This window comes from Strix aluco, chromosome 14, assembly GCF_031877795.1.
Source record: "Strix aluco isolate bStrAlu1 chromosome 14, bStrAlu1.hap1, whole genome shotgun sequence".
Taxonomy (NCBI): domain Eukaryota; kingdom Metazoa; phylum Chordata; class Aves; order Strigiformes; family Strigidae; genus Strix; species Strix aluco.
The window spans coordinates 15,809,835-15,836,673 of NC_133944.1; the positions used below are offsets into that span (position 1 = coordinate 15,809,835).

At 41.1% G+C, this 26,839-nt stretch overlaps 1 long non-coding RNA gene across 1 annotated transcript in view; it reads right to left on the minus strand.

Moving 5' to 3' along the window:
* Positions 1–21,776: 21,776 nt before the first annotated feature.
* Positions 21,777–26,839, minus strand: part of LOC141929881 (uncharacterized) — a 29,285-nt gene continuing 24,222 nt past the window's right edge. The window contains exon 4 of the long non-coding RNA XR_012625128.1: positions 21,777–22,057. This is a non-coding gene — a long non-coding RNA (uncharacterized LOC141929881). The remainder of the gene's footprint in view (positions 22,058–26,839) is intronic.

Below are 26,839 nucleotides of genomic sequence, written 5' to 3' on the forward strand. Positions count from 1 at the left end.
ATAAAAGATGAAAGTCTTCCATTATTATAAGTACTTTTTTAGCCATGTTTCATCTAACATATTACTGCTGCCTCAAAAATTTGAACTTTACATTCAGAATAAATTTAAATTAGGTTCAATTAAATTTAAATTTAAATTGAGAGGAATTTGAGCGTTTTGTGTAGGGAAAAGGTAAAGAAATGTTTAGATCTTGATAAACTGCTGTATGAGAAATTCTAGCTCCCAGGAACTGCTGTTTTCAGAAAAGGGTCCTGCTTATCCTGCTGAAGTGCAAAAGGTCCAGTTTGTGAAATGAGAAGTATGGTCTTTTCAGTGCTGAGAAGAGTAAATCTTCTGTTTCTCTTGGCTGCTGAGTCAGACTTGATCCGTGGTGGATTAAATCCAGTTCTATGAGTTTGGTTTTATAGGAAATCTAATTATGAAATACTTTTCACTGATTTTTAAGGATTCTTTCCATCTGTGTTACCTAGAATTCAATTTCCATCAGAAGAAGACAATATATTAATTATCTGAACTTTATTATCTTTTATCTGGAGGCTTTTAAGTACCTTGTAGAGGCAAATTTTACCCCCTTTCTTAAAGAGCAGGAAGCTGGGATATAGAATTATTCAGGACTTGCCCAAGATCACAGAGAAAACTGAGCAACAGACCTCTTCATTCTTAGCTAATTCTTAATATTGTGACACAGGCTAACATTTCTGACGTGCAATAGTAACTTATATAAGTGGCAAACTTCAAGTACGAGAGGACCCCCACCAGTTTCCATGGGGCTGCTTGTATGAATCAAGTTGGTTATTCAGATAAGGTATTTGCAGGATTAAGGTGGTGGAGAATTGAGCTTTATATAAACTTTAAATAGATTCCCAATCCTTTGTGCTTCCCATTGTCCTGTGTTGCCTCTCACTCTGAAATAGGGCATATCAGACAGCCAGCAGAACTGAGCACACAACTGGAAGGGAGAAGGCCATCTCCTATGAATTAAAAAATCTAAAGGCTGACCCCCCAAATCATACGCTTCAGTTTCAATAACTTCCATGGCTTTGATATCCATCCTGTGATTCTATTTTGGTTTGTCTTCTGATTTTTGAACTCCTGGGGTTGGCTACACTGACATCATCTCTAAATTTGGTGGGGAGAGAGAAAGGCAAGCATTGTTAGAGTGAAGGAGCCTGAACATCAGCAGCTGCTGATCTGCTCAGTCAACACAGTCTATTTTATCACACGGCTTGAGATTGAAGGTTTCTCAACTATATTTTTAGCACATTAAGTAAAAGCTTATTTGTTTTTTGACTGAGGTGATTATACCCTTGGTGAGGTGCTACTGCTTGTTCTGCAAAATAATAAAGACTGTTAATCTTATGATAAACTCAGGGGTTCAAAATGAGCGTCACCCAAACCTCCCTTATATTACATTCATAGTCAGAATGTTCAGAAAACAGACCTGCATCTCTGAAGTCATAATGATCTCGCTTTAATGTGCATTGAATCAGTTGCAAAAGATAAAAATAAGTTACCTGAGTCTCCTCTTAGGACTGGGGAGCTATGCAATTTAAGTAAATAATAACAGAGAACATAGTAAGATCAGAACAGGAGATATGTCTGTTTATGAGCTCTACCTCATACCAGTCTCTATTCTTTAGAGAAAGAATTTGTGGCAACAAATACAGTATGTTAAGGGAACTCACTGTCACCTAAATAGCCCCTGCACTGGGGGCCATAAAGTGTTGTAGATCACAATTAACCCTTCAGTTTACTGTCAGTGGTAGGTCGGTAGTTTTGTGACAGGCTGGTGAATCCAGGCAGCCTGTGAACCCACTACCTGTAACATTTTCCTAGACAGTTCTATAGAAAAACCCCACAGCTTCAACAGAGCTGTGGCTGTGTCTACATGGCACCATGCAATGTCACTTAGAAATATCAGTGAGCGAGCACTGAGTGAGCACTAGAAGCCATCTACCAGCAACAGCACAGTGCTCTGTTTGGGTTTATTACTCTGACAGGAATAGTATGTCAATACTGCAGTTCTACTTTTAGTACCAAGCAAATTTGGAAATATCACTGCGTAACACTGCATTATGTTATGCAGACATGTACCTGGTGAAATGGGAACAGAGATGGGAAATCCTGGCTCCCATTAGAGTCAGGAGGAATTTTCATGTTGCTTCAGTTGGTTCAGGATTGCACCCATATATTTTTTTACTGGCTTGGGGTTTCCCACCTCCGTATGGGTTCATCCAACAGCCAGTATCATCACAGCCTATTCACTGCAATTGTTATTCTTCATCCAAGTTGTTTTGCAACTGTTATAAACTGAAGAATAAAAGATAAATCTCTGGCAATGTCTCCTCTGTTTAGACAGAAAGGTCTTTAGGAACAAGGACTGCCTTTTACTGTCTGTTGCTATAGTGCCTAGCACAATAGGGGCCTGGGTCTTAGTTGGAGTCAATGCAGTATCTTCATTGTAGTAATAAGTGTTCCTGAGGAGATAGAAAAATACAACAGCTACTCTGTAATGCAGTTGTGCACCATAATGGCATAAAATAATTTGACATACAGACTAGTCGGATGTGTGGGATTAAACTTTGCTATGCAAAAACTTCTCAGGTACTAAAGATAATCCTTATGTAGCACTGATGATCTTGCAGTGACACAAATGATTTTACAGACCCCAAAGGTCTCTTTCATATATATATACAGATACCATGCTCTTTAATGTAGCACTGAACTCCGGGAAATGTAGCTACACAGGTGATGAAGAGCAGAAAATATTTAACAGTCCAAGAGCTGCAAGACAGAATGTGAGCTAAAAAAAATGCACTGTTAATGTTGTGAGGTGGATTTAAATAAGTAGGAAATTATCTGCTGGGATGGAATTTGGCAAGACGACCAAATTTAACATTCCCTCATGTCATCCAAAATGTGTCATGTTCATCTGAATAATGTCCTCCCAGATGGAAATAGGCAGAAACTTTCCAGTAAGCAATGCTTCCTTAGAAAATGCTGAGTTACTGAAAACAAAATTATTTCTCAGGAAATTCTCTGGGTCTTTGGGGATTTTTAGTTTTTTTCTTCTTCTTCCTTTTTTTTTTTTTTCTTCCCATTGCCAAAACATAGGCAGGTCTCCATTATTCATTGCTCTGCAGCAGACCTGTGTGGCCTTTCTCTGATTCCAGGGCACCTAGCAGGCTTCCTGCAGCTCAACTAGGAGCTGAACCCAGAGCTCATCTATCTTCCATGTCTCTCTGGCAGAGCTGGAAACCCTGAATTTCTGAGGTCTCTGACCCAAGTGGGAGCTCCTGCAGCTTTGACTCCTCTCTTCACAACAAAGAATTTGGATACCTTAACTACTGCCCCAACCCCTGGCCTGTGGAGCTGGAAGCCTGGAAGCCCTATGAAAGCTTACCCAATAGTGGCTCATTCTTATGCACCCTCAGCATTGTAAATACCAAGAATTCTGGTTAAAGTGTGGATGTCCATATTTCTGAGGTTCCTACTCTATTGGCAGGTGAGAAACAAACAACCCCAGGACCCCTGAGGCTTTCAGATCTGCTGCTTTCATAATGGGATGTTTCCTAGGTTCATCCAAGATTTGTACAGTTGACTCCATTTGTTTGAGACAAAATAAGCAATACCGAAACTACCTAATTTTTCCAATGTAAAATTTTCATAATTTTAATTCCATTGAAAATTTTGAGAATCCTCTTTTTTATCCTCATTCAAATCATAAATGTGGAACAAAGATCTTGACTTTGAGTGAAAGCCCCTCCAAGCACTGTCCAGGGAATTTCTCAGCTCTTACTTCTTGGACCAAGCACTTCATGCTGAATTGCTAGCATCACTTCAAACTTGGCTGCTTGGTGGTTTGCCATCTGAGATTTTTTGGGTTAGTCATTCTCAGCCTGTGAGATGTGGCATATCCAAAGTGGGAGGTTGATAATGTTTGGCACTTAATTCTTGGTAGTATATTGTTTACACTGAAGCCATTAAATGTTCTATAACCTTCAGATAGCCTGGTTTTTAACCATGACTTTTATAGTGTCAGGATGTGTTGAAGCATATGTACAGTGTGTTAAGTCATGGTGTGTGCAGAGTTCAAAGCTTTGTGGATCTGTTACACAAAATCTCCCTGTGCCTTCACAGCTATAATCTTTCCTCTTGACAGAAACATTAAAAATAGCTGTGGACGTTAAAGATGCTCCCACTACCCATAACAACGTTTCATTGCATCAGATTTAATAGCTGTGGAAGGACTGAGCACAACTGACTGGTGCTATGAGATGTCACTACATTTGCATTGAATGGTCTTCTGTCCTGTGCCAACATGGAAGAAAGCTAATGGCACTTTAGATTAACAGTCTCTGATACGCATATAATTAGGATGAAGTTTGCACTTGGTGTGGTAAATAAGAATTATTACAGCTCTCAAAACACACATTTAATAAATATTCAAGAACTGTAATAATTCACCAGCAATCAGTTGTGAGCAAATTTTATTAGAGATCAAGAGATATATAGTGTCTGTGCGTGCATATACATAAAAGCAAGGGTGGCCAAAGCTGCAGGTTGGTAACTTGTCCCTCTTTGTGTCCCTCCATGCAGACTAGGTGAAATGGCAACCTTGTGCTCTGGCCATGCAAAAGCTGCATTTGCAGGTCATTTGTAGGAAGATTTGCCTGGGGTCCTTGGACCAGGGCACACCTTGCTGTGCAGTACCTGACAATGCAACTGAATTTGGCACTCACATAGGAAAGAGTACTGACTATCGAATGCCCAATATTAGCCTTCTGACTGTAGTAGGACTACTCCTATGTGGCAAAGTGTTTGCAGAATCAGGACTGGAGAAGGCTTTGGCTAGGATTAGAAGCTGGCAATTCCCAGAATCAGAAAAGATTAGTGAAGGCCTTATTCAAGGCAGTGTGATGAAATTTCCCCACCAACGGTTTTGCAAAAATCATATTAATAAACAGTTAATCTAGGAATTATTCCAGCAGATCATGCACAGGGACATCAAAAAAGAAATGGTGCTGGCATCGTTTTATGTATAACGAGTGAGATGTCAACACTATGCAGTGATTTGAGCACACTGGTGCTTAACAAGAGAGGAAAGGTGTATGCTGGGGGAAAGAGAGAGAAAAAAGCAAAGTTTGAGACGGTATTTGTTTAAAGAAAGAAATCCATCATATGGCTTTTTTAAATGAGGATAAAACTACTCTCTCCAGCTGCATACAAATGGGAGAGCATCTCATATTAAAATGGAACTGGGACTTTCAAGTACTTCACTCAGTATGCAGAAAATGATACTGGATGTTGACAGCTTTTCTCCACAAAGAAGACAGCTGTGGGGGTCCTTTTATTAGACAGTATAAAAAAAAATCCTAAAGTGAAGTTTTCCCAAGTAAATAGGCAAATATTCAATAAAACAATCAAGTGCTGTTTTTATTTTGCTGTTGAGTATGGAGTTTGTTACATTTCCTGCAAATAATACACAAAACAAATCCCTTTTTAGGACTGTGGGAAGTACTCACATATGACAAATGGTGATTGGTATATAGATGCGCTGAGCTGGTAATGTCTGTGTTCTCCAGAGCCTATGAATCATCTGACAGTGCCAGTGTGATGGTAAAGTAGAACAATATTTTCCTTTTCCATTCTGGAACATCCTGAACTTTCCAGAACCAGGGAGCCTTCCCTGTAATTAGAGATGACACCCTGTGAAACCACAAATCCTGTCCCTTTGCAAAATCCTTCTCCAGTTCCATGTGTGAAGTATACATACTGCATGTATGAACTATACATATTGCCCTTATTCTTATACATGAAACCCTAGTAGAGAGCCAAATCACGAATTCAAACACTCAGAATTATGTGCTAGCTTCTAGCGAACTTGAAGCTGCATTATCCCTATCTGCCCATGGCTGGAATCAGCCTGGGAGCTACCCCTAAAGGTAAACCCATTGGGTTTAGATGCCAAGTGACTGTTGTGGAAGTACTTTGGCTCAGGAACTGCTTCCTCCATGTCCCCGTCAGCTGATGCTAAAAAAAACTCATTCAGAAGTAGTTCTTCAGGGATTTTTTGAGTCTTCTTCAAGAACAGAGGGAGATATTTGGGAAAAGAATAGTTTATACTGTTGAAAGTGATGGTTATATCTTTCACGAAATATTTATGATCCTTGTGTGAGCATCTGGGACACAAAACAGTTAATATGCAAACAACAGAGTTAACTGGGATATTACAGAACATTAGCAAACATATACAGTATAAATTGGACGGGTAATACATGGAGATAAAAATCAGCCTGGCAGCTCTTAATTTCCATTTCCATTCAAAAGATGACTTCCCAGAGATGAAGTACGGCTCCAAGAAACAGCAGCACTTTTCCCATGTTTTACCTCTCTCAGATTCAAGAAGGGCCTTCGCATTTCAGGGAAAGAATGCTTCTTCCCTAAAACTTCCTATATTATCTGTCTTGGTTTTTCCTCTCTTAGTCAAACCAGAGGTCTTAGCCTCTTTCAGTCAAACCAGAGGTCTCTTCGTTGTTTGTCTTTCTGTGTTTGCTTGCAGAGCTACAGTTAAACACCAATTACAACTTGGATAGGTGACAATGTAATGTCATTCCTGTATAACTCTCTTTTTCGGGTCTTGATAATGTATGTCTTAATCACAGTGACTGTTAAGTTATCACACGGAAAGACAAATGTATCAACTATAGATGCTATTATACAGTTTTAAATGATTGCCATTTAAGAAAAGTAACAGGACTGATGAAATAGATATACTGAGAGGGTTTTGTAAATCTCTACAGAGATACAGGAATACATTGTATAGTGCAATGTGAGATACGTCTGCAGCTAGTTCTCATTTGAAAATTCTTATGTAGTTCTGAAAATTCATCCCATTTTATCTCTTTAAAATGAGTACTTTGTTCCTCACTTTCTACAGTGGTAGAAATGAGAGGTTAAAATCATCTTCATGGCTTGTCATTTGACAAGTTATTCCACTGGCTCATCCTTTACCTCTTATGAAATACAAGCGTCTCTCATTGCCACAAAGACCCTTTGAAGCTTACCACGTTCTCCCTAACTAGCTGACTTTTGTGTCTGACCTCCATGAGCACTTAATCAAGGCATATTCACTAGCTTAATTAGTCAATACCACATTTTATGTCAAATCTCTCCTAACCTCTTTTACCATGTCTAAACGACACCCAGATCCTCACTCATACCTCAGTGAGGTGCAAACTACAGTTGCTTTTCCCTAGCTCACCACCTTCTATTCCTCTTCTATATCCACAGAGCTAGCCAAGGTGAGACAATTTATTGCCACTTTATTGACTCTTATGCTGGATTCCTACTGGGATTTCAGTGCCACCTGGGGCTTCTTAGCGCTAATAACATAAATGTTTCATAAAGTAAATATAGAGAAGGAAGGGGAGCAGGTGGGAGTCAGGTTGCCCACAAATGTTGAATAATGGGACTGGAAGAAATGCTGCAAGTCACTGTAAGCTGAAATCTTACATTAACGTCTCTATTCTATAATTACATGCTATACTCAACGGTTGTTAGCTTTGGCGGGCGTTGCACAGTAAAGATGCATTAGAGTAATTATATTGTAATGACAGAAGATCATGAGTTAAAGATGTTGTGGATCCTGTTAGTATACACATCTGAAATTGTTTGGAGCTGATGTGGGAATTGTATCCACATGGAATTTGATAGCACTGATATTGTAATTAAAGCTGAGGAGATGGGGTTTGTACTTATTTCCTACTGCTGCCTGTGAATATTAATTAGCTCATGTAACCACCTGACCCTAGTAATAATCAGCTCTGTTAGATAGAGCAGGAGGGAAAATGTGAATTGCCCACTAAATATTTATTAAGAAAGCAGAGATGAAAACAGCCCAGTTGTGGTAGAGAATAGAGGCTCCTGGAAGCACAAGTGCCTTCTCCTTAGTGGAAGGAAGAGCAAAATCTTTCCAGTTTGCTCTGGCCTCTTCTTCATGGAGGACAAGAACATTTCTGGCACCACACAGACAACAGAAACATGCCTGGTTTGGCACACAAATGAGAAAAAGAATCACAGGTCTGCAGAGATCTCAGATTTCTGAAGACAGCTGAGACTTGTTTTTCCCTGCCTGCATAGGCTGTAAGGAGGAGAGGTGACTCCAGAAAGCCACAAATGTAAATCTGAGCTGAAGAGCCTCCCTCAGTCCGGACACCCTGAGTAGACATATGTTGCTCTTTCTGAGGGCTTCAGCATCACCCTCAAAGAGAAGGGAAATGAATATTTCATCCCTTGCAAAGATGGGATGAAAAAGTACATGGGGACACTCCACATCTTGTACTGGAGAAAGCCCTAACAATTAAACAAAACAAATTCTAGCCCCAAGTCCTAGGCTGCCTGGCAATTGTCTCTGTCTGGCAAAGCAATCCTTTTCACCATTCACAGTAATAATGTGAGCTTTGGGGACACCCAGAAGATTGGGTTCAGGAGAGAAATCTGAATGCATGCTTTTTAAAGATGGCAAGTAAAAGCCATGGAGAAAATTAAGATTAGTCTATATTTGCAGCATAACGAGGTAGCTCTGTTTCTCTCTGTGTTAGGTCCTGGTCTTGTTTGCTGCAGCAGCAGTCTTCCTAATGGTTTCCTGATAAGAGTCATTATATTTTTGTCCTTCTAACATCTCCCTCATCTCTTCCTATCACAATCCCCTCCACAGTCATAAGGATTCAATCACCTATGATATACAGTCTTTGGAGTCTGTGTGGAGGGAGAGGCTGTGTTAAAAAAATGGTGTGTTCCTAATCGCTTTAGGGTTGGCTAGGCAGTAATTCTCAGAAAAGGTGGTAGAGCACGATGCTGCTGTGCACTGGTGTCTGGTTGCTGCTCTGCTGGAGATCCATGAGCAACAATAGCACTGTGAGTCCTCTTTCTTCTTTCCTGACAGCACCACAGTACCTGTATCTTAATCAGTCAGTGTCAGACAGTGTCACAGGCTCTGAACGCTCCTCTAAGCAAAGCACAGCACAAATACCTCCCTGCTGCTTGTAGCTTAGGTTACCATTACTAGACTAAGCTGCCTGATGTAACACTTAAATGCTCCAGACAGACTGAAATCTTCAGAAGTGTTGGCACCAACATGCATTCAGACCAAGACACCCCTCAGCCCCGGGCCATGCCGTTTCTGTGCCCTCGTGACTCTGGCAGAGGCTGCCACTGCTGCTACCCTGCTAGTCACAGCACAGACAGAAGCCTGAGCTGCTGCCGGAGAGAGGTGACAAAAGGAACAGATCATTGTTGTGGTCATTGGTATAATTTTAGTCACATATGTTACAGAGAATGAGGAATTTATGTATATTTTATATTAAAATATTGCATGCCTCTTGGGCTATCTGATTTGTAACTTTTGTGATTAGCATGATTTAAATCAGAAAAGATGAAGGGGGAAACCTACCCAAAATGAAATGGTGACATAAATAAGAGTTTTAGAGGAAACAACGGAATAGCTGACTATAGGGAATAATTATAGCTCCATCAAAGTTAGAGTGGTTTACTGTTCCCAGCAGTGAGTCTAGCATCAAAGGGAATCCTAAAACCTGAAACCCTTGGAAAGAAGTGGGTTATCAGCAGATACAAACTGATTCATGTAGAGAACAAAGAGAACATTTTGCAAGTGGGACAGCCTGGCTTTTCCCAGCTCAGTGACAGCACGCTCTTCCCTGAGCACAGAGAGGTTAAGCTTGGGCTTTTAGTCCTTTCACCATGTTAACACATTTTCCTCAAGGCCCTATACCTTCAAGGTATGAATAAATAAGGTTTTAATTTTTAAAACATTATGTGAGTTACGTCTGTTCAGAGGATCCTGCTGGGAATGTTTTCAAGTTCCATAAGCAAGTTAGACCTGTGGTGTTAACACAGGAGTCTGGTGAACCATGTTCACTCATGGGCACTGAATATTTACAGCAGCTTTATTAAACTTTTGGTGTTTAAATACTTTACCAAATAAGGGCCACCAATGATAAATTTCAGCAATTTGACAGTGGGATTGAGAGCACCTCAGCAAGTTTGCCAACAACACCAAGCTGTGTGGTGCGGTCGACACGCTGGAGGGAAGGGATGTGCCATCCAGAGGGACCTGGACAGGCCTGAGAGGTGGGTCTGTGCAAACCTCATGGGGTTCAACAAGGCCAAGTGCAAGGTCCTGCACATGGGTCGGGGCAATCCCAAGCACAAATACAGGCTGGGCGAGGAGTGGATGGAGAGCAGCCCTGTGGAGAAGGACTTGGGGGTATGAGTGGATGGAATAACTGACTGTGAGCCAGCAATGTGCACTCACAGCCCAGAAAGCCAACCGTGTCCTGGGCTGCATCAAGAGAAGCGTGACCAGCAGGTCGAGGGAGGGGATTCTCCCCCTCTACTCTGCTCTGATGAGAGCCCCCCCCCTGCAGTGCTGTGTCCAGCTCTGGGGCCCCCAACAGAAGAAGGATACAGACCTGTTGGAGCAGGTCCAGATGAGGCCACAAAGATGATCAGGGGGCTGGAGCACCTCCCCTGTGAAGACAGGCTGAGAGAGTTGGGGGTGTTCAGCCTGCAGAAGAGAAGGCTCCGGGGAGACCTTAGAGCAGCCTCCCAGTACTTAAAGGGGGCTACAGGAAAGGTGGGGAGGGACTCTTGATCAGGGAGTGCAGGGATAGGATGAGGGGCAATGGTTTTAAACTGAAAGAGGGCAGATTTAGATTAGATGTAAGGAAGAAATTCTTTCCTGTGAGGGTGGTGAGACACTGGCACAGGTTGCCCAGAGAAGCTGTGGCTGCCCCCTCCCTGTCAGTGTTCAAGGCCAGGTTGGACGGGGCTTTGAGCAACCTGGTCTAGTGGAAGGTGTCCCTGCCCATGGCAGGGGGGTTGGAACAGATGATCTTTATAGTCCTTTCCAACCCAAACCATTCTGTGATTCTATGACTTTCTGTTTGTTGGTTACCACTTTATGGGCTCTCTTGATGCTGTATAGGCCTTTGTTGTGTGTGGAAGAGAAATAATTGATTATTTGGAGCTACCCTGCTAGTAACAGCACATACAGGAGGTAGAGCTGCTTCTGTAGAGAGTTGACGAAAGGAAAAGATCATTGTTATGGCCATTGGTATAATTTTAGTTGCATATGTTATACAGAATGAAGAAACAAGGTTTAATTAGTGTGGAAATGCAGGAGTTACGCTAGACGTTCCAATTTGGCTGGGTCAGTCTTCCTCCAAACAGAGTATCTTCATGTGTAGTGGAAGGTATTTGGGGTGTTACTTTTGTCACAGATTTTCGTTGAGAGTATTCCTTGTCCCCCTTTTGAACCAAAAGCATTTCACCTCTGCAGGTTAGGAGTGTGCCTCAGTGTAGAGGTGTGTCCTCCACAGCATGGTCCAGCACTCAGGCAGATGTATCTGTGTCTCCCTGCTATATGATATACTGGCAACTTTAAGATGTCTCCTTCAAAGAGACTACACAAGTGGATGCAGAAATCAGTGGCATTTTTTTTTTACAAGCACAAGGCCATCACTCATTTGAGCTGTTGTAGGATTGAGACCTTTTTTAGAAACAAGATATTCAGGAAAAATAGTATGTTCAATTTTGATTTTTGATATCTTATACAGATTGTCTATATTTTGGAAATGAGAAAGAATACAAAGATGCTCAAGTACTGAATATTCAGAGGCCTCAGCTTTAGTAACACATTATGAGTTTATGAGGGTACCTTATAATTCATTTCAGCTGCCCCAGAAGGAAAAAGACAGCGGTGTTTCAGGGGCTGATTGCAGAGGTCATAACCTTCTGCACACAATATATTGAACAATTCCATCATTGCTGCCTTCAAAGTAAATTTAGACTGACATAGCAGAATAGAAAAAAATGCTTAATAAACTAAGGGTTTTATTGCACACACACACAGAGTCTCATAGGTATGCATTCAGCAAAGAGTGGGCATGACTCTATAATAAGTACACTAAAAAAAGCAATCTGTTTGTATTAATATCCCCTTTCACCACATTGAGTAAAAAAGCCCTTTTCAGTTATTTTGCTCTTTATCCTCATCAGCTTTACATTTGTTTGGCTACAGTATTACCTTAGTAAAGAAACCTTGTTATGCAAAGTGATAAATATGAAATTTAAGAGAATGAATCTTTTATGGATAGTAGTAGATGCAGTGCGCTCAGCCAAGCGAGGGATTCGGGAGACATTGCCCTGGCAAGCGCTGGCCTGTGTGCGCGTCCTCTGGCAAGGAGAGAAACCTTCCGTTGTGCTGCCCCTCCAGCCTCCTCAAGAGCAACAAAGGTAAGGGCTTCCAGGGGCCAACTCATCAGCCCTGATGCTGAATCAGCCCAAGAATTTTTAACTACTGGAGAAAAATGGATCACACCAGAGGATTTTCTCCTTGGAGGGAACTTCACCCTTTTCTAATCAGAGATGGAAATTTCTGAGGTATTCTGGATTTCTTTAACAGGTCTCAGCAGTTTAGTGCAATAAAAAATGGAAATCATGGTCATGCACTTTTCACCTTAGGCATAAGAATTAGTTAACCCTTTGATGGAATAAGATTTGTAAGGAAAATCCCTCAGACTTTCATTCCCTTGAAAAGATTCGTAGCAAAACCATTTCATAAATCATGCCCAGTCTTTAGCACCCTCTCCTTCACAGTACCCCCTATGAGAAAGAGAAGCTTTAGTATCCCTAATTTCCAGATGAGCAGCTGAGCTCTAGGAGACTCAGACCAAATGCTCCAGGACATCAGAGTCCCTCAAAACATTTGAGACCCTAGGCTCACCTGACCCTCTAGAAACCAGGACAAAAGATGGGAAGCAAAGCCTTAAATGAAGGCCTTCATGCCTTAAATGTTAATCATGAACACAGCACTATCCTTCTCCTATAGAGAAGTTCCTCACTGTAAATAATTCTTTATTACCAACACTTTTTTGCTAATTGCTTTTGCTTTGCAGTCTTACTGCTTCATTATTATGTTGTACAGCCACTGCTACCTTAACTTGTCAGCCATATGTTGTCAGTCATATTTTTGCTTCTTGTTGCGTTACTGTCAGGCTCTAAGCTGTTTATGAGTCCCTGAAATGTGAAATTTTGGTCTTGTTCTGTTTTCAGCTAACCCTGCTGCTTAGATGCTGGAATATCACATTTCCCATACAGAGAGATTTATTTAAAAACCAATTGTGAATTACACTGAGGAATCTTCAGTAAACCATGACAATAAATAATGAGAGGATGTTTGCCTGGAGGACTTCTCCCTAATGAGGTTCAGTCTTAGGCAGGCATTCTGTCTAGAAGTCAGATACCTTCTTTCTTGAGATTTTCATGTTTCTCCCTATCTATCAGGGATTTCTGTGAGATGTTGTTAATAATTGACCATGGGCACTAATGATTACACATAACAGGAAAAGGCATGACCATGAACATACTTGGGGAAAAATAATTTTATGTACAAATCCAATGTCTAATATTTATTTATTTATTTGTAAACAACAAATCTTAAGAAGATAGCACAGTTGTTTTGGAAGTAGGCATATCCAAGTGTGCTTAAAAAGAGACTATGGACAATTGTTAAGTAGAAAATATTATTATGCTCCACATTTCTTCAGAGAAGAGTTTCTGCTGAGGTGCATCTCTTTGTATTGTTACAGTCTTGTGTAGGATCTGTTCACAAATGAACTGTCTTACTTTTGTACCTGTGGCATTTGCATTAGTTCACCCTCCAGAATGCACCTCCCTTTGCAAGTGCTAACCTTGCTGTCCGCTCCTTCCATGATACACAGGTTCTATGCTAATATGGGGTTACAGCAGCCACATGGATGAATATTGGTGCCCCCAATATTCCACCAGTTCAAACCTTCATTGCTCTGTAAGGTACACAAAGGTGATTTTCCAGCATGGTATTTTGGACACCCTATTATAAGGAGATATATGTAATTAGCAGTGGAGGTATTTGCATATATACCAGTGGAGGTATATATGATGCATGCCCAGGAAGAAGAAAATCTGTAGGGAATGATGTACAGCTTATTATGTTTTAGGCAGATGGGTGCAGTTCTACTGATGCTTGTTGAAACCCCTGGCACCCTGTATCATAGGCCTGTATAGTAATTTCACATCTGTTAAAAGTGGTATAATATTACCTTGTAGGTTTACTTAAAGATTGGTATAAGTAAGAGAGTGAAGCACTTTTTTACTTGAACAGTGAGAGTCATGAATGTAATTACCTAGAGAGCCAGGGTCCCTAGCCAGGTCATTGGGCACAAAGAGTTACTTACTGGATGCTTCTTGGATTCTGCAGAATAAATGGACATTCAGGTAATGGGATAGGAAAGGATTCCCTGGTGGACAAATCCCCACTAACATTAAAGGGTAGCCAGAATGTACAACTAGCAGGCCACAGTTACCAAAAAGTAATATGTATGGCAAATAGTTTTGGTTGAATCTTTCAAGATAAATTAACCTGCACCATGATTTTGAGTAACTGTATCCAGGATTAAATCTTCCTCCCTAGATGAGATATTTCATCTCTGCTCATTAGTAGCTCATTCCCATACTGGGCAGAACTCTTCTTAAAGTAGAGCAAAAGGGAAGAATAATATTGTCAGACTCCTAAATTAATAAAGCTCTCCCCCAGTCTAAAGCAGCCCAACCATTTACTTACTGCAGTGAGCAGCACGTCCAAAAGTTACAGAGAGGCACAATAGGAAAGCCTGTCCCCTCGCTGCAGCCACCATCTGACAGCCCTTAGGCAGAAGGCAGGTTTGAAAGGCATCTAACCAGTAGTTGCACACAGTCTGGTTCTGCAGGTAGTGCAAGGTTCAGCAGCCAAGTAAAAAAAAAAAATGCATCGCTCCCTTCCTCCTTGCCTCCAGCAACATCTGCTTGTGTGACAAAGTGAAAGCTCAGTAGTTCTGCACTTCAAAAACTAGTTTGATGTCTGACTTGTATTCAAAGTGCTCGGTAACTCTATGCTTTGCACTTACCTACCTGTTTTAATCTCTCACAGTGCAAGCAACTTGATAATGTAATAATCAAACAAAAGATTGACAGAGGACGTAGCAAGCTTAACAGATCCCTCTGATTCTTCTACCGTGGAGTGATAGATACTTCAAGAGGAAAATAATTCCCTTAGTGGCTTCATTGTTTTCCAGGCATCTTTCTAGATGAACTTTTCCAATGGTAAAATCATTACAAAGTGGAAATGCAATCTCTCTAAGGGCTAACTTGAAAACCTAGTCTAATATAAGGAGCTATAATGCAGTAATGAATCCTATAGGCAAAACAGGACTTTTTGTGACCAGCTCTGTAAGGTGAAGAAATGGGAGAAAATTTTGCATTAGGAAAGTAAAGCCAGAGTGTTATTTTTGACTGCCTTATAATTTGAGATGTTACAAAACCAAGAGCTCTCCAAAAGTTAGAGCCCAAACTCTAAAATGAAAAACCTTTGAACTTCTTGAAATGTGAGCTGTCATCTATATTGTATTTTTGAAAATGAAAAGACAGTGCTGAGAATACTGGGTATCTCCAATATTCAAATCTCAAAACTGGATTAAAATTTTACCTCTCAATGGTAGCTGCAGTATTTTCTGCTTCTGTTCCTTCCGAGATTGTTGAAGGGTACATGATTGCCCTGTTACATGATGAAAGAGGCTGTGGGTATTTTATGACTACATAAGAAGAAGGTCCCTTCCCACTCACACTGCCGCTATGTCAGGCCCTCTAATGAGCAACAAAAAAATGCTTAAACACACCACCACCAGAGAAAGGTAGTGGGAATCCAGGCTGGTATCGTCCACTCTGAGATGGCTTATTGGGAATTTTCATATGCGAAAACAGAACAAAATCAAGCCTGTCAGAAAACAAAACTCAAAACTTGCTACTGGGACAGGAAATGAGTGAGAAAAAAAAAAAAATCTTAGTCAAAAAACCCAAATTTCATTTTAGCATGACAGAGAGGAAATAGCTAAGTTATAGATTTACAGTGAGAGTTCAGCAAACAGACCGAAGTCTATACAAAGTACTGAAAATTAGAGACACTTGAAAGAAATATTTGCTTTCATCCTTCTTAGGAAAAGAAGCAATTGTAATCAACTATGTTGTAACTTTAGTATTGGCTTCAAACTATTTCTAAGATTACTTTGCGTTTAATGATGGAGCTTACCCTAATACAAGATAAAAGCACAGTTTGTCTAGTTTGGAAAATAAAACTTAAGAATTGCCTTGTTCAAGTTGGAGCAAATCTAATAGTCATTTGTGTAACAAACCACAGTGATAGTTTGGGACAATGCAATACCTTTTACCTTTTTTTCCTTTAATTATGATCAAATTAACATGAAAAAATTAGTTTCTAATTTACTATTGACTCTTTGTATGTACTAAAATTTTTAGATGTCTGAAATTGTAGCATTTCTACTGTCCTCAAACAAGAGATTATAACACGATTCAGTGCCCTGCAATAAACATAAAGCAAACCCACAACTCCACTTAGCAATTGGACCTAACGACTTTCCAGCAAAGCAATAATCTCTGAGAAAGGCCCATTGTTTTAAGTACTAAAATCATACTAGATGAACATCAAGGGTCAAGTCCTTGAGTGGAATGTGTGTGGTGTGAGAGTGATTTCCTTTTCAGAAGGTTTAATAAAAATAACACTGCATTTTCCTTAAAAAAAAGTAAATCTGGTTTTAATCCCAGAATTATAAACTACAAGAATTTAAGGGTCACTGAAAGAAAAAAAAAATCTCTGAATAGTTGACAGAAGTGGAGACAGCAGAGAGCAGAAGACTGTAACTTCGTTACTAGGCCATAACCACTCCCAAACAGCCTTTGTGGGAAAGGTCCGGGTTGCTTTAACAGCCTCAAAGCAGGTAATGAGGCAAGGAAGAATTAAAGGTGTTAGTGAGCCATTGTGTTACCTTCAAGCACAGAGATCCCGTCTAGCTTCTGTCAGCATCCCTTGATGCAGTAAGGAAGCCGTGCCTCCCCGGTGTACCAGCTAGCCCACCACCTGACTAGGAACAGGCCTCAACAATCTCTTCTAACTCTCATTCAAGTTGCTATTGTGATTTCCTTCCTTTTTGCTCAGTAAATGTTACACTGATAGGAACAATGTGTGTCCTCTTCTGATATCGCAGCAGTCATTATTAGGAAAGAGCATCCTGTTATATATAGATATATATACACACAAGTACATATATATAACTTATACATTTATTATATTGTATTATTATTTATATAATTTGTATTCATGCTATATATTTATATGCATATTTTACATATTTACCTTATATATATTCATATATTACTTATATTTAAATATTAATATGTCATATAGTATTTGGTTTATATGTTTATAGTATATATATTGTTTTATACAGCAGGTAAATATTGTATGTCTATCATCTTATATGTTTACTTTGTATTTTCTCTGGTTTGTATATATAGCAAACAAGAACATGAAGGCTATAGGTGTCTTCCACCTATTTGGGTGGCTGGGGAGAGGAGGATAGGTGTTAGTTCTTTTTTTTTGTTTCTTCAAATTGAGCCAGTAATAGCAGCTGCCTCTGTGGGCCTGGGCTAAGGCTGGTGCCAGGGACGAGCGTCAGCGATCTGGTGTGAAGTGTCTGACACTGTGGAAGGCACGCAGAGGCAGCCCGAGTCTGAAAAGCAAGCTCGTGCTGCTCCCACAGGGTTTCATTTGGGTGTTTGTTTCAAGCACAGCTCTGCCTCGCCTCCCCCGTGCCTGCAGCCAGCAGCACACCACACCGAGGTGCAACGCTCTTGCAGGAGCGGCCAGCCCCTGCTCGCTGGCTCCCGGGGCACAGGGCAGGGGATGGATGGGGGGTCTCTGCCCGGGCCCACGCGGGGTACCACAGCCACCCCGGCCGCAGCAGCCAGCCGCCCTCCACACGGGTGGGTCAGCCCTGCCCCAGCCAGGCAGCTGCACGGCCTGGCTGCTTCGCTTGCACAGAGCAGGACTCCGCTAATAAGGAGCAGGCTTTTGATGCTGCAAAATTTCCCATCTGTTCTCAGGATTTATAATTACATGCAACTCACTGTGCACCTTCAGCGATCCATAATTGGTAGGCATTTGCCTCATTAATCATTCAGGTGCTGTGAGCCGCTCCATGCACAACTGCAGAAGTTACAGCCAAATTTACATATCCTTACTGTGGTTTATATCATTTACCACGCGCAATTTTTTTGAACTGTGGTTGATTTTGAGGACATTTGCAGTTATTGCCGCTCGGGGGTTTTTCAATATGCCGAAGTGCCACAAGATGGCACTGATTCCGAGGCACCTCGGCCTGCCTGGCCTCCTCTTGCCCCGGCATCGGCTTTGCCATTGCACCAGGTACAGTTTGGGCTACTTTGGTCATTTTTTACTAACCAGCTGGTGGCTCCCACATCACTCAGCTTTTCAGGGTTTGGTTTGCTTTAAGCTGTGGCTATGAAATGCTTTGGTTCTGTGACAACAATATGAAGCTTTGGGATTTAGACAGATTTGATTTTCTTATGTTGTATGTGATGGCTGTTTGCCTTTTCTTTTTTAAGGCCTGAGCCAGGCCATACAAACGGCATATGAAGACCAGACTGCAGTAAGCCCATCAAGAGCTGATGTTTGTTATTCGTTGCTAAACTGGGTGAGTTCTTACCAAAAGGTAGACACCAGCAGTCATGGGTCATTCATGAGAGCAAGATCATCTGCTCAGCTGAAGCATCTACCAGGGAAGTACCTGTAACTCTGCTGGTGTGCAACTTGCTGCTGTGGTTGCTTCTTCCTGGCGCCTCTTCCTGCCACCACGCTGGTGAGTCCCACGTGGCTGCTCACTTTGCAGTGTTCCTTAGGCACCTCCTGCACGTGAGCATTAGACACTCATCTCCAGACTCTCCAGGTATTCCCAGCTGGTTTGTAATGTCTTTTGTCGTTTTGCTGGAATAGTAAGATATTGTTCATTACTTCTGACCAAACTGTGCCTTTTGCGCTGTTGTAGCATCCTGAATGGTGCTCCAGTGGCTCCTCTGAATGATCAGCTGCAATAACTGCTTTTGAATCCCTTTGTTGTGACACTGGTTTTCAGTTTCACCCATGTATAATAAATAGCCTAACAAACAGCATATTATTTCATTCCTTTATTAAGTCATATATTACACTGCAAGTTCTTTAACTGCATCAGAAAAGTTTCTGGAAAAAAACAATTTACAGTCATCATGGTTTAACACACCACTCTTACATGGGTTGCTTTTTTCTGTGAAAAGATACACATTGGCCGCATGCCGAAATACTACAAAAACTGCATTTCGTTAAAAATAGGGTGAATCCCACACTTTTCCTGGATTTGACTCAAACTCTTAGTCTAGAGAAAATACAGAAATAAGGAATACAGACAGCACAAACATAGAACAGCTGTTTATATTTTAACATATGCCATTCAGCTGTTAAAAAATTATTCAGACACCAACATATCAAAGGCATATTACTGACATATGGTGTCTGACATGCTTCCACAAATGAATACATAGGCTGCCTTTGATGACAACCATGCAAACTGTATCCTTCCACATGAACAGTTTATCAGGGGAACAGTCAGATTTGTGCCTGTACAGCAACATGTATTTTGGATTTCTTGTGGAGGACAGACTATGTTGTAACCATACAGTATGTCCAATCAGGAGACTGTGTCAAATCATTTGCTCCCTCTTGTTTCCATCCAGACCCAGGGTAAGACTTCAAAGCATGTGAGACCCAGCAAGCCGGTCTGCTCAGAAAGGAGGACCAGCTGGCAGCTGTGCTGCTCAGCACTGCGTTACAGTTCCTGGAAGCACCTTCTGGGACAGCGGTCCGTCTCCAAAGGAAGGGTCAGGGGAGAGCACCCCCTGAGACAGGGAGGAATACCCTCTGAAACACCCAGACAACACAGTGGCAAATTTCAGCCAGCCACATCAGGTTGGTTTTTCCCTCTGAAGATCTGCCCTGGTTGCTGCAGCCCTTCAGCATCAGTAGGAGTACAAAACCCAAGCAGAGTCTCCCATCAATTGTCACAACGTAGTCCTCTTTTGCCGCAACTGCCAGAACCAGTCCGCACCACGTTGCTCATCTCGCAGAGGGACCCCAGGAACAGCAGAGCACAACCACTGCTGCTGCTGAGCTGCTCTCCCAGAGGCACACAAGCAGAGTAAATTAGACACAACAGGCTAGTCCCAGTGCTATGCTCAAAACTGACGGCTTGATCTCCTTGGCAGATGGTTGGCAGTTCCAGCACACGGGAGGTTACTATTCCACCATAGGAGAAATAGGTGTTAAAGCTTATTAATATTATGGGGATTGGGCAGGCTAACATGGGGCTACATGCCAAAGTACTCAAAACCCATCTAGACTTAAGCATGTTTCAGCAGGAAAAAACATCATTTTGGGTGCTGGGAGAGCTCTGCTGGCCAGAATTTGAGGTACTAACTTGGAGGCTCTTGCGAGACCCCCAGAGTCAGATGCAAGGTTAAGGGAACTTTCAAGATTTCAGCTTTAGAATTCACTGTCTAAATTTTTGCCTACATTCCTTTCTAGAAACTCATCAGGAGGGTAGTTGCTTCAGCTCAGGGCTTCTGAAAGCAAGAGTAAAATAAGCAAAGGCCATACTGAAGTTTACACAGATACCAGCTGAGGAAGGTCTGGCTATTGAGAGAGAGAGAGAGACACTTTGCTGTGCCTGCATATGTAAATAAGGAGAAAAAAAAGCACACTTGCTTAAAGCTAAATTAGCCCTATTGTCTTCACTTCCCCAAAACAGCTCCAGCTCCAACCCTGAATTCAAGTTCATGGGCACTATCCAATTCATATGTCCTAAATAAATATTTTTCTCTATTAAATAACACATATTTCTGCATCAGAATATCCTTGAGTCTAGCAGTTAATTCATCATTTCAAACAAACACCATTCAACTGAGGAGGGTTTCCCGTGAGTGCACTAAATAAGGAGAAATTCCAAAGTGTTACTCCTTCTCTGGCTATGTTTAGAGCCTAACGGGGTACACTCGCTGGTCCCACTGATGCCTGGACAAGGCTTTCAGCTCATAGCTGGCTCACATCCTGTCACTTCAGAGCACGGAGAGCAAGCTGTCCTCCCTCCCTGGGGACGAGAGTACATCTGTTCCTCAGCCCAAGGTGCTGAAGACAGGCAGCACGCTAACTGGCGCTCAGCATAAAAATGCCAAGTGACTTGGGCTAGCCTTAACTTGCAGGTTTGATTGCAAGAGGTCTGCCTTCACGTTTTCTGTACTTCTAGTCCCAAGCTTTCTGCCTTTAAATAAAAATACTGTTAGTGTTTATAGAATTTCCACAGTTTATTTTATCAGCCTCTCCTGTGTGTTCTCGCTGGTATAGAAAAGGAAAAAAAAAAAGCGCCATATATTGTCTTCTAGTCACTAGTTGGTCCTCCTTTAAGGACCTTGTAAGACATTTTTTGTGTATTGTTTCCCTGCATATGTGGGCAGCTTTACTACTTCATCCCCCTCAGGACCACTTAACAACATCAGCAAAGCAATTAAGTGTAGTTTTCAGGAAAATGCCAGAGGCATTACACTGTCTGGATGGGAGTCTCAACCCAATTATTTTCAGCTAGTTGTGAACTGTGGAAAGTGGACTTTACTTCATTATAACTTCAGTTCCCACTGATTAAAAGTCTAGTGTGTTACAGACGGTAAGGAAAAATGAAACAATTAAACTTTCCATCAATAAAATTGCTGCATATTCTTCAACATAGGGGTTTACTTCTCTCCAGAGAAGTGATTAAAATGAACTGATTGAACTATAATTTGATTGACTGAAGAGCCGCAATCCATTGCACTAAAGCTTAAATTCCATCTTATTGCTCTATTTAACTCTGAATATAAAAAATTACTGGCGGTCTTGCAAACCCCTTATGCAGTCATCCAGCTGAAATTTCTTGCTGCTCACAGGCTGCGGTAGGTTCTGTTCTTTCTCTGCTGTCTGTGCGTGATTCACAATGGATTGATGCTGGAAAAGACACGATGACACCTAAGAAATTACATTAATACAGCTTTAAAAATTTAGAAAAGGCCTGTTATATTACCAGGTATCTGGTACCTATTACATAATCATTTGGGGATTCTAAACTCAACCACAGATAAAGTTAACCCAAGAGACTGGAGAGGATAATTGTCAGGTTATATACAGTTGTTGCAGCAAAAATTAGCATATTCTCCTCACAAAAAAAGCAGTCGTGATGCACCTTCCTACTGCAGAGCTGTCTTCAGCAAGGCATGAGATGCACCGGTTTGTAGGCATGTGTATGTACGCCTCTTTCCTTCTAGGAGACACTTGAGAGGCACATTTAGTCCAGTCTCAAGTGTAAGCTGAGCTGGCTATGAATCAGGATCCTGGATCCCAGTCCCAAGACTGCTTCTTTGGTCCTGGGGCAAGTTCTAAGTTTTGCTTAGTCTACGAGGCCTTCATCTCCACAGATGAAGTGTGCTACCAGAGTCAGGGACTCCTACTGCACAGTAAAGTCTAATGAAAGCCAATTAAGAAACAACGAGCTGCTTACTTCTGTCAACAGGCTACTATGATGTTTTGATACAGAAAATACCTAGAATATCATTCCCCCTCTGCAAATGTAATTGAAATGCCATTTCCTATTATGAGGTTGCCACTCTCTTGTATGACACCTGCTTTCTTTATTCCCACCTTGTATTTTGAAATAAAACATAGTATTTGACTTACAGCTGCACCACAGTAACACTGAGTAAGAGTGTATTATAGTGTTAAGTTGCAACAAGAACACATTCTATTGGTAATTAAATGAATCGGGCTGGGTAAGATGTGCAGATAAAGATGGCCAACAGCTGGGTTAAATACTTAAAGCACTTCCTGTAACAGGCAGCTCAAACTCCAAATAAAGTCAACAGATGTTTTTCCATTAACATCACCAAGAACCAGGGCATGTACTCCTTGAGCTATAATATTTACTACTGAGCTCAGTTTGCTGTTGAGCTTTGCACTTCTGGCTGTGACTGATCTATGAGGCTGGCTTCATAGCTAATCAGCTCCAATCCTTGGACATTGACAATCCCAGTTTTACAGGGATTTCTGACCACAGTCAAGCATTACTAATTCACTAAGTTCTTTGGTCTTATTGTTTAAGCATAGGGCGTACCACAATTCTTCGTATTTGTTAGCCAAAAGCTACCAAGACTGTACTGGAGTCATTTAGGTGGTATTGATCTGATAAAATGCTGCCTCCATCTAATTTAGAAGGAACACCTTTGACAAATTATATCTGGCATTTAACGATAGTCTTGCATTATTGGTCTTTTCTTTTGTTTCCTCCTTCATTTTGATTGCCAATTACTATAAACGTTATCCTCTACTCCACCCCACCATGTGTAACTTTGAATAAAGATGTGCAGCAACAACAGTAACAATAGCACTTTAAAGGGAGACAAGGGCAAACGCAGAAGCACGGATTTGTAGGTGTCTCTGGAGGCTGCAGGATGTTTGCTACAATCCCTGAGCCCAGCTTTATGTACACACACCAGAGGCACGGATGGCCCCGAACAGCTTAAATGCCTACATAATGCCTATTTAATCTTTCAGTTCTTAGACAAATTCTCTCAATTATAACACCATCTTTGTCTGCATAAAAGCTGCAGAAGTAGTAAAAAGACAAGCCCCAAGTGTGAAACTAGCCTCAAGATTTCTGTAATTCCTAAATGAGAAAGTGGCAGGGATCTTGCAAACCATTTATTCATCTGTCACAGCACTCCTACATCCGTGGCAGCAAGCAGAGCCTGGGAAGGGTTTTCCGTCATGCTGACATAAGTCACAAGAAATCTGGGGAGTGTGCAAACGTCAAGAACAGGGCAGGACCTTCTTCCAAGCCCAGCCTGTGCAGACACATGAAGGAGGAGGAGCAGGCATCTGGTGACCCAAGCAATTGCTTAATGTGGTTCCCCAGAAAAGCATCAGCAACTGTATGGACAGGAACTTGCCAACAGTTCCACCAGACCATGCTGGACTGGCACATCAGGGAAAGAGTGAAGACTGAGTCAAGACGGATCCATTTTCCATATGCGTGGGTCTCCTGGCAGATGCACAGGAGTAACCATTCACAACTACCAAAAAGAACATAATTTTGCTATGGATGCTGCAAATCATGCAAGTGACTTCTCTGCCCCTACCCTGTTAGGAAGGCACATCAGTATTTTCTGTTTTTCAACAGCAAATTAATTTCAAAATCTCTAATTACAAAACTATATAAAAATGTATTAGCCAGCAGATTTGTGTTTGAAAAATACAGCACTTTAAAAATTGAGAATTACAGTATCTCTGTAACTAAAGAAATGTGATTACTGCAATTTCTTCATTAGGTTATAGTTTCACTATTTAAGAAAACATTCTTTAAAAGTCCATGTTGTCTGTTTATTCCACATTGTTAAAACCCCAACAAAACATAAGCAAACACTTGAATACTCTCTTCCTAGCAACCAAGGTCTTTCATCAGAAAAGCAGTATATTTGCCTTTTTTCTATGCCTCGTATTAAGTCAGATTTCTAGTTTGCAACTCTTCCAGCCATTCAATAACCACCAAATTCCTGGAATATAGTTTTAGGTGACAGTCTAAGCCAGTGACTAAGCCATCTCTTTGTTCATTTTCTAAAAAACTTTAATTGAGCTTTTTTTCAAAAATACCACAAGTAACAAGAGTATCCTCAGCTTTAACATTACAGGAAAACCATCTCTCAAGCTCCCCAAAATGACTTTGGGCCAAAATTCCACATTGGATACATTGGAATCCCTATTTGAATGCCTGTGTCACCACTATTTACATGTAACACTATGGTCACAGGGCCAGATTTTCAGAATTCTTGTATCCCTTACTGCCACTGACAGAAATATCAAGAAATTAATTTTAGGCACTTAGCTTCTTTACATTTAATAACCTGCTGCATGACTTAACTCTTCAAATTACCAGCAGCATTTTACAAAGTGCTGAGTTTCTGCAATTGCTACTGCAGGGAGTACTAAATACAGATACTAGTGCTCCCTTGGGATTTAGCTGTCTTTAAAGGCTCAGCTAGTGGTGATGTTTTTACTGAAGAAACAGGGTTTTTTTGGATCTCTTAAAACCTTTGCAGGATGCTGGGGCTCCAAAAATAAAAACCCAAACCAGAAAATACTTGCACTAACAGTATCCTCTCCTTCTCTACATCCGTTCTTTTCTTACGTAAGGGTAGGTTCTCCTTCCTTTCTTTTCTTATCTGAGACAGACCTATGGTCTCCTTGCTAACTCTTCAAGAAAAACAGAGGAGCAACTGGAAAACGTGTCTTCCACAGAAAAGATGAAAGATAGCTAACTGAGAGGATGTGTCCTTCTCGACAGTTAGTGTGGTCAAAGAGCCAGCTCCCCCCTCCCTTTTCCCAAAAGAGTTCGCAGACAACTGTCCAGAAAAGTACACGGTCTCCCCACCAGTTCTGCTAACAGCAGGATATACTGCAGCGCTCTGGACTGCTGCTGCCATGTCATTTCAGTGCCTCCGAGGTCAGCTGAGTGTATTAAATTAACACTGTTCCCAGGCAAAGCAAAATGTCTGCGAACAGAATGGCGCAGCATAATAATGGGATACAAGGGGTAGATACATGTCTAAATATTGAACGGTTGGAAGGAGTGGGGAGCATTGACGTTATTCTGACTTACGTGACTTAGTGCCAAATGTGCATCATCACACAGATCTCCCAGCAGATCATGTGTCTGTTCACCACCACTTAACATTTTCATACTTATTTCAGTATTTTTGCATCTGTTTCATCCGTAATAATTTATTTATGAGTTTAGGATTATTAACAATTTGAAGCTTCATTACAAACTACCCTGGGGGAATCTCACCTGCCTCGTCCCATTAAATTATTATTCCCAAATATCTAATTTACATTTAATAAGACATCAATTGAACATCAATAAAATAATAATGAATTAATAAACTACAGCTTCCTAGAAATACTAGTAGCTTAAATATGTAAGCAAACGCAGTGCACAGTCTGCAGATCAGCCATCAAACCTCTCCGAGAATATTTGCCGGAATCATTTAGTATTTAGAATATGACAATAAGCCATAAAAATATTTAATTGCTATGGTAGTCAACTAATTGTTGTGATAATTGTGAACCATACCAACCTGTGAACCTGTAAGGTAGAGCTGGGAAGTAACCAAGTGTCCTGTGTAAGTAAGAAGGCCGTCGCAAAACACTGTAAATGCCTAAGGAACTCCATGTTTCCATGAAATGAAATGGCAAAAGACTTTTGCTTTGGGTAAATACTTATTTTTTTACTTTGACATGATCTCAATGTCATCTATACAGAAAGTTAAAATGCATCTTTTTTTTTAACTGACCTGAACTTCTGCCTAAGAACATTAAAACAGCATAGTTCAACATGGCTGGCTGCATGTTCTGTTTGAACAAAAATACCAACCCAAAGGACAAGCTTTGGCAAGTGTTTCTATCCAGACAGAAGTGGCATTATTCCGGTAAAGGCCCTAATCCTATTCCACCCTATGGCTCCACAGCGCTCTTAACCACTAACTGGGAACCACTTCCATGTGCATTTCCTAGGCTCATACAAAGCCCACATGAGGCTTAATGGAGGAAGGGGAAGCACGAGAGTCAGAATTTTCATTCTGCATTTTTTTTCTTCACTTCAAGTTCTTACTATGTACTTTCTTTTGTGGTTCAAGTTTTATCAGGGCTTGAAAAAGAGCCTTAGATGGAAAAGATGACCATACTGTCAGTAGCATGCTGCTC